This window comes from Chrysochloris asiatica, unplaced genomic scaffold (genome assembly GCF_000296735.1).
Source record: "Chrysochloris asiatica unplaced genomic scaffold, ChrAsi1.0 scaffold00375, whole genome shotgun sequence".
Lineage (NCBI taxonomy): Eukaryota > Metazoa > Chordata > Mammalia > Afrosoricida > Chrysochloridae > Chrysochloris > Chrysochloris asiatica.
This window is the reverse complement of record NW_006408893.1, coordinates 1,651,309-1,660,670: the sequence shown is the minus strand read 5'-3', so window position 1 is coordinate 1,660,670 and position 9,362 is coordinate 1,651,309.

Here is a 9,362-nt window from a genome sequence, read left to right as displayed (position 1 = left end):
CCCTTCCTGGGACAGTCGTTGGAGTGGGGATTAGCTAATAACTAAAACAATAAACGATTCAACTCAAAAAACAAAAAAAAGAGAGAGGGGGAGATTCACTATAGGGCAGTAATTGACTATTGCAGGAAGTTAGGGGAAAAGCTACATTTTCTCTAGATCTCATTTTACTTTGGCCAAGCAAAAACTTTCCTGTTGCCTTTAGTTCCTCACTGCCCCATTTAATTTTGGGTAGTATTGACATCTTAACAATATATTTTAAAAGCTTTTTATTGTGAGTTGAGTGAAGGTTTACTGAGTAGTTCATCAGTTTTACAGTCAACAAATCATACATTTTGTTTGATCTCAATACTTGCAATCCTCTCCATGTAACACATTACCCCACTTCCTCCCTGGGGTTATTTCCATTCCACCCTCCTTCCCAAAGCTTCTGAACTTTGTCTTTAGGTAAACATTGCCCTTTTATCTTGAATTGTTGAGCATATCTTACAAGTGCTATTGTACCCTGTATCTACCGCTTGGCTGAAAATTGGGCCACAAGAGTGAGTTCCGTTCCAGACCTGAAGGGTGACCAAGGCCCATAGTCTCAGGTTCCTCCAGTCTCTTTCAGACCAGTAGTCCCATCATTTATATAATCTTGCATTTTATTTCACATTGTCTCCCATTCTATCTGGAACCATCTAATGTGGTCCCTTTCAGAGCAGTTGGTAGTGGTAGCCAGGCACCACCTTCTTCTGGTCTCTGGGTCATGGCGACTAATGTTCATATGTTCCATTAGACCATTGGACTAAATGGTTCCCAAGTGTCACATCTTAACAATATTAAATCTACCAATCCACAAACATTTCTTTGTTTATTTAAATCTTCTTTAATCTCTTTTAGTAGTGTTTTATAGCATAATTTTCATTGTATAAGTCTTTTTTGTTGTTGTTGCTGCTAACTGCCATCGAGTTGGTTCCAACTCATAGCGACCCTGTGTAGGGTTTCTGAGGAGCAGATGGCGAGTTTGAACCACCGACCTTGCAGTTTAAACCAACCTTGCGGTCCAGTGCATTATCACTCAGTGCCACACCAAGACTTCCTAGTTAAATTCATTAGTAGGTATTTTCTCCTTTTGGATTATATTGTGAAAAGAATTGTTTTCCTAATATCCCTTTCAGATTTCTCATTGCTGGTGCATAAAAATTCATGTGATTTTTATTCATCCGGTGTCACAGCTTTCTGTCCCTGGGTCAAGGAGGTTACATGTGCAGGGATCTAGAGGTCCAAAACACACACTCCACTCCTGGCTCCTCTTCTTTGATGGTTGTGAGGATCCCCCCTCTTGCTTCTGACATGGTTCATTTTATACCCATGTTAGAGTTCCAAGTTTTTATAATCACAATGAACTCTCTTAGCAAACATTCACAACGGAATCATATAATTCTATCAGTATCTTCTCCCATCTTCTTTTACTATGCTCCATCAGGAAAGGAGTCATAGTAAGAGAAGGTGGGAGTTGCAAAGAGTAAGACTAGAAGGGACACAGTAAATCATTCACTACAGCACAGTTATACTCATGTGGAGTAAGACTCTTTTAATAATGCTGTTAGATTCTATTTCATACTATTTTTGAGGAGTTTTGCATCTATACGCATAAAGGGTTATTGGTTTGTAGTGTTTTTGTTTTACTTTTCTTGTGATGTCTTTGTCTTGTTTTTGGCATCAGGGTTATGTTAGCTTATAGAATGAGGAAGTATTCCTTCCTTTTCTGTCCTTTGGAAGAGTTTAAGCAGGATTAGTGTTGATTTTTCTTTAATTTTTGGTACAATTTCTCATTAAAACCATATGTTTAGACCTTTTTGCTGTTGTTGGGATGTTTTGATTGTTTATTCAATTTCTTCACTTGTTATGGGTTTGTTGGAATTTCCCATTTCTACTTTGAGTCAATTTAGGTAGTTGTGTATCTAATAATTTGTTCATTCATTTCATCTAGGTTATTCAGTTTGATTTGATACAGTTGTTCACAGTATTCTTTCATATTTATTTGTATTTCTATCTGGTTATTTTCATTTCTGATTTGGTTAGTTGCATCACTTATCTGTTTTTTCTTTGTTAGTGTAGCTAAAGGTTTTTCTATTTCTCTCTTCAAAGAACCAACTTCTGGTTTTGTTGATTCTCTCTATAGTTTTTCTGTTTTAATTTAATTTAATTTATTCTGCTCTGCTCTGTTATTTCTTTTTTCTGGTAGATTTAAGCATAGTTTGTTCTTCTCTTTCTAGTTCCTCATGTTGTACAGTTAAGCAATTTTTATATCTTTTTTGTTCATTTAGGCATTTATTGCTATGAGTTTCTCTTTGTGTACTGACTTTGCTGCATCCCATAAATTTTGTTATGCTGTAATTTCATTTTCAGTTGATTCTATTTCCTGATTTCACTTTTGTCTTCCTCCTTGTCCCATTATTTAACAATGTGTTAATTTCCATATGTTTGTGTATTTCCCAGTGTTGTTTTTCTTGTTAATTGGTTTCAAGTTTCACTACAGTGTGGTTAGAGAAAATACTTCATATAATTTGTATCTTTAAAAATTTATCACAATTTGTTTAATGACCTAATATATGGTCTATTCTGGAGAATGGACTAGAATGTATATCATGTTGTTGTTAGATGAAGTGTTCTATATGAAGGTAGGTAAAAAGTATTGTTACAAAATTACAGGAACCTTTATAAAACAAAAATATCAAAATGTGAAGATAGTGTTTTCCCAACATAACCTCTTTCTAGATCTTCTGAAGGCACTATTTCCATCTCTCTAATCTTTGCCCAAAGAATTCTTGACTCTAACTTATGCCACATCAAAATGGCAGTATTGTCATACTTAAGGAACTCCAATGGAGTCCTGGTGTGACCCTGTAGGATAAACTCTGGACTGCTAACAGCAAGGTCAACAATTCAACCAGTACCAGCTGCTCCTTGGAAACCTAATAAAGGGTTGCTATGGGTCAGAAAAAAATCAACAACACTTAACAAACAAGGAAATCCAATTGTTTCCTTTTAAGTTTTTGTTGCGTTTTTGGAAACAAAAACAAGTATGACACGAAATATCAGGGCTCTAGAGTGGATGGGGTAAAGTTTCCCCAATGCAATTCTCATAGGAAAGCCCTTGCTACCCTTGCAAAATGAGCATGTGAATTGTCATAATGGGAAAAATAACCCTCAGTACAACTTGCTTGGTCCTTTTTTAACCAATGCAGTTCTCAATTTTCTTAAAACTTCATAATAGGCCCCTATGATCATCATGTGTCCTTTGAGAAAATCTATCAGGATTACCCTTTAGGAATCCCAGGAAAACAGTTAACCATAACCTCTGAGCTGTTACCTCTGCTTTAATTTTAACTGGACCAGCACATCCCCTCAGAAGCCACTGTTTTGATTGGCCTTATTTTTTTAAGGAATCCTAAGACAAGTACATTACTAAGAGAACTTGTCTGCAGGGCAGATTTAAATATATTTTGTTTGGAATAAACCCTTGCATGCGTAAACTGGAATTCTTGTAGCAAAATTTATGAGGGGACTTCAAAAACTTCATGGAAAAAAGGGAATTAAGAGAAAAAATTAAAAATATAAACTTTAATTATCAACAGAACTTCCATCAAGGTCACAACAGTTTTGTAAGTGACAGTATTGTTTTTGTTGTTAAATGCTGTTGAGTCAGTTCTGACTCACAGCGACCCTGTATGGGTTTTCTGAGGAACGGCTGATGAATTTGAACCTCCGACCTTGAAGTTCAAACTGGCCTTGTGAATCACTGCATTATCCCACAGCGCCACACCAAGATTCCAAACACTTAATCCTACCCTAAAGAACTGAGGGTCCTGGAAAATTAACCATGGCAATGAAGCTATTTTTACATTATTTTGTTGTTTGTTGTTATGTGCCGTGGAGTCGATTCCCACTCATAGCCACCCCCCATACAGGGTTTATGAGGCTGTAAATCTTTACGGGAGCAGAAAACCTTATCTTTCTCCAGCGGAACAGCTGGTAGTTTCGAATTGTGGTTCGCAGCCCGATTAGTAACCACTACGCTACCAGAACTCCTTGTACATTATCAGCTGATGAAAAATGGGTGCCTTCTTAAGAGTTTGTGGAGTCCTAATGTGGCGCTGTGGAATGAGCTGGATTGCAAGGTTGGTTTGAACCACAAGGTCAGCGGTTCAAGCTCACCAGCCACTCCTAAGAAACCCTATAGAAGATGTCAAAACTGACTCAACGGCACTTGACAACAACAAAAAGTTTTTTAAGATTGGTGGTGGTGATATGCTGTGGAGTCGGTTCCGACTCCTAGCGACCCTGTATAGGGTTTCTGAGGCTGTAAATCTTTACGGGAGCAGAACATCTCATGTTTTTCCCACGGAACTGCTGGGGGTTTCAAACTGCTGACCTTGAGGTGAGCAGCCAAATTCATAACCACTACGCTACCAGATTAGGAAAAAAAAAAAAAAAAAGATGAAGTACAAAGGAGGCAAATTAGGACTGTAAATTGGGAGCCTAATGGCTTACCATCAAAATTCAAGTAAAATTGTCCTTGTTTGATGGAAGGAATGCGCAGAAGCATTATCATGGTCAAGGACTCTGGTGTATTTTCTGCTAAAGTTTTGACTGACTTTCTTATAACATTCTCATGATAGTCAGATGTTAACAGTTTTTGGACATCCATAAAATAAGTAAAATGTTTTCATGTTACGTGCTGTTGAGTCACTTCTGACTCACTACAATCCTGTACAGGTTTCCAAGGAGCAGCTGGTGCGATTGAACCACTAACCTTGCAGTTAACAGTCCATGCTAACATGTTAACCTTGCCATAACCTTTGATTTTCAGCAGTCTGCTTTTGTTTGACTAGACCATCTCCACCTTTTTTTTTTTTTTTTTTCAACTTTTTATTGTGAATTGAGTGAAGGTTACAGAGCAGATCATCAGTTTCACATTCAACAAATCATATACTTTGCTTCATTGTATGGTTGCAATCCTCTCCATTCACCAATAGTTAACAGTATTTACCTCTATCTGTTCCAACCATCTTCCTGGTGTGGAGCTGTAGGTTAATGTGCCAGACTGCAAAGCCGTTTGAACTGCAAGGTTGACGGTTCAAACTCACCAGCTGCTCCTTGGAAACCCTATACAGGGGTCGCTATGGGTCGGAATCGACTCGATGGCATTTAACAACAACAACAATTCCAACCATTGCATTGTTCCCTGTGTCTCCCACTACCCCCATCTTTCCTTTGCCAGCCTCCCTCCGGTTGCATATTGCCTGCCCCGTCACCCATGTCAATGTGTATGTATGTGCCCTCTAGTGCATGTATGACAAAAAACCACGCAGGGATATATAATCATTTAAACAACCACAGGGCATATTCTGGAAGCCAGTCTCCTAGTGAAGGTTTACAGACAAGATCATCGGTTTTCCATTCAATAAATCATACACTTTTGTTTCATCTCAATAATTGCAATCCACTACATGTAGGAGCTCTGGTAGCGTAGTGGTTACGAATCGGGCTGCGAACCGCAAGGTCAGCAGTTCGAAACTACCAGCTGCTCCCCAGGAGAAAGATGAGGCTGCTCCCCGGAAGAAAGATGAGGCGTTCTGCTCCCGTAAAGATTAACAGCCTCGGAAACCCTGTGCAGGGTCGCTATGAGTCAGAACCGACTCCACGGCACATAACAACAACAACAACAACATGTAGTAACAGTTGTCCTGCTTCTTTCCTGTGGTTAACCATGTACAAATATATGTGATATATGTGTGTATGTATAGATATATACGCCACTCTTCTTCCCATATCCATTCAATCTGTGTCTCTGTCCAACACAGAACATTACTGTTCAAATGTTGTGTATATATCACTATTTACCTCTATCCACTTAAGTCCTTGCATATTTCTCTGTGTCTTCATATGACTTCATCATTCTTTGCCAACCTTTTTCTTGAATACTGCCCTCCTCCTTCTTGCATATTGCCCTACCCCCCCACACCCGAATTAACATGTTTCTGAACTGCAAGGTCAGTGGTTCAAGCTCACCAGCTGCTCCTTGGAAACCCTATACAGGGTCGCTATGGATCAGAACCAACTCTATGGCACTTAACAACAACAACAACCCACTAACCAGTGAATCATTTTCCCTCCCCTCCCCACTCCTAGTAACGATCAAAGAATGTTTCTTTTATTATGAAAACTTTTCTTGAGTTTTTACATCAGTGGTCTCTTACAATATTTTTCTTTTTGTGATTGACTAACTTCACTTAGCATGTCCTACAGGTTCATCATGTTTATGAGATGTTTCGCAGCTTTATCTTCATTCTTCAAGGTTGCATAGTATTACATTGTGTGTGTGTACCAAAGTTTGTTTATCCATTCTTCCATTGATGGGCATATAAGCTGTCTCCATCTTTTTGCTTTTGTGAATAGTGTTGTGAGAAACATGGTGTGCACATATATACTCATGTCCTAGCTCTTACTTCTTATAGCTATATACCAAGTAGAGGGAATGCTCTGTCATAAAGTTTTTTTTTTCCCAACTATCTGAGGAAGACCTATATGGTTTCCCACAGTGGTTAAGCCATTTTACACTCCCATAAGTAATGTAGGAGGGCCCCAGTGTCTCCATAACTTCTCCAGCATTTGTTGTTTGCCATTTTTATTTTTTAAATCTACTATTAATACTAACGTGAGATGATATGTCAGTGTTTTGGTTTGCATCTCTCTAATGGCTAATGCAGTCTTGGTGTAGCACTGTGGGTTAATGTGCCAGACTGCAAAGCCATTTGAATTGCAAGATCAGGGGTTCGAGATCACCAGCTGCTCCTTGGAAACCCTATACAGGGTCACTATGGGTCAGAATCGACTCAGTAGCACTTAACAGCCACAACAACAATGGCTAATAGGAGTCCTAGTGCAGCACAGTGGGTTAATGTGCTGGACTGCAAACTCAGTTTGAGGCATAAGATCTGTGATTCAAGATCACCAGTCACTCCTCGGAAACCCTATACAGAGTCACTATGAGTCAGAACCAACTTGATGGCACTTAACAACAACAACAACAATGACTAATGATCCTGAACATTCACCATATGTTTGTTGGCTGCCTGAATGTCTTCCTTGGTGAAGTGTCTGTTCATGTCCTGTGCCCAGTTTTTAGTTGTTGTTGTTGTTGGGGGGTTTTTTTGTGTCTTTTTCTTGTAGAGGTGGTGTAGTTTTCTATAGATTTTAGAGATTAGTCAGTCCCTTGTCTGACATGTAGTTACAAAACAAAAAAACTTTTACCTGTCTGTGGGTTCCTTTTTAACTCTTTGAGCTAAATCTTTTGATCCGCATAAGTGTCTAACTTTTAGCAGGTCCCAGTAATCTATTTTGTATTTGCAGTTTGTGTGTTTTTAGTAATGTTTGATAGTGTATTTATGTCATGTATTAGAACCGATGCTTGTCCCTAGTTTTTCGTTGATGATCTTCATAATTCTAGGTTTTACATTTAGCTCTTTAATCCACATGGTTTGTTTTCTGTATATAGTGTGAGATATGTGTCTTGTTTCACTCTTCTGCAAATGGATTTCCAGTTTTTCCAGCACAATTTATTGAAGAGATTATCTCTTTCCCATTTAATGTTTTTTGGTTCTTTGTCAAAGATCAGCTGACTCTATGCGAATGGATTTACTTCTGGGTTTTAAATTCTATTCTATTGATAATGTATCTTTCATTGTACTAGTACCAAGCTGTTTTGACCACTGTAACTATGTAGTAAATTTTGAGATGAGAGAATGAGAGGTCTCCAACTTTGTTCTTCTTAAGTATTGCTTTGCTTATCAGAGGTCTCTTTCCTTTCCATATAAAGTTATTGATCATTTCTTCCATCTTTTTTAAAGATTGAGGTTGGAACCTGAATTGAGATTGGGTTGTATTTATAAATTGCTTTGTGTAGCATTGACATTTCTACAATGTTAATGTGGAAATGGTACATTCTTCTATTTTTGTAAGTCTCTTTTGGTTTCTTGTAGTAGCATTTTGTAGTCTTCTTTGCATAGGTCTTTTGTTTCTCCAGTAGGCTTTTATTCCTAACTATTTCATCTTATAAGTAGCTATTGTAAATAGGATTGTTTTCTTAATTTTCTTTTCAGAGCTATCTTTATATGTATAGAGGATTCAACTGATTTTTGTATGTTGATTTTGTACCCTGCCACTTTGCTGAATCTTTCAATGAGTTCCAGTAATATTCTTACTGAGTCCTTGTGATTTCCTATGTATAGAATCGTATCATTGACAAAAAGATATTTCCTTGTCAACTTTGATGTCTTTAATTTGCCTTTCTTACCTTATAGCTCAGGCTAAAACTATCAACACAATACTGAGAAGGAGTGGTGATAAAGGGCATCCTTGTCTGGTTCTGTTACGGGTTCGAATACCAAAAGAAGGATGATGACCACTATATGTCCAATTTAGAGAATTTTATTGGCACAACAGACAGCTATAGCCGGATGGCAGGAGACAATGAATTCTCCCAGGCCTCCGAGCCATAGGGAAATGGTTGCTGGTTTATATATGCTAAGTTCTTGGCTCGGGGGTCTAGGGCTTATCTAAAGGAATTTGCTGAAGCAGGGAATTGTTGCTGTTGTTATGTGCCGTGGTGTCGGTTCCAACTCATAGCGACCCTGCACAGGGTTTCCGAGGCTGTTAATCTTTACGGGAGCAGAATACCTCATCTTTCTCTCGGGGAGCAGCTGGTAGTTTCGAACTGCTGACCTTGCGGTTTGCAGCCCGATTCGTAACCACTACGCTACCAGAGCTCCTTGAAGCAGAGAGTACAGAAGCAAAAATAGCGGATTAGTCAGGTCACAGGAAAACTAGATAACAATTAACGGGGTAAGTGTGACTGCATGAGTTCAAATAACAATACCATACAGTAAACACCACCTGTGAGGCTTGTTTCTGCCCTATCTGCCTCAAGGCCAGGGGAGCTATGCTGGATTTAGAAATTCTGAGTTCTCAGGGAGCTCTATTGTTTCAGTTCCTGTTCACAAAGGAAATATTTTTGATTTCTCTTTATTTAGGGTAATGTCTGTTGGATTTGTATGTTCTTAATTTTGTTGAGGAATTTCCCTTCAATTCCTAATTTGTTGAGAGTTTTTATCAGGAATGGATGTTGGATTTTGTAAAATGCCTTTTCTGCATCAATTGATATAATCATGTGGTGCATTGTTTCACCATACTTATTAAGTCTGTATGTTGCGTACATAATACAAGAAGCTGGATTATATGAAGAAAAGCATGGCATCAGAATTGGAGGAAGACTCATTAACAACCTGCGATATGCAGATGATACAACCTTGCTTGCA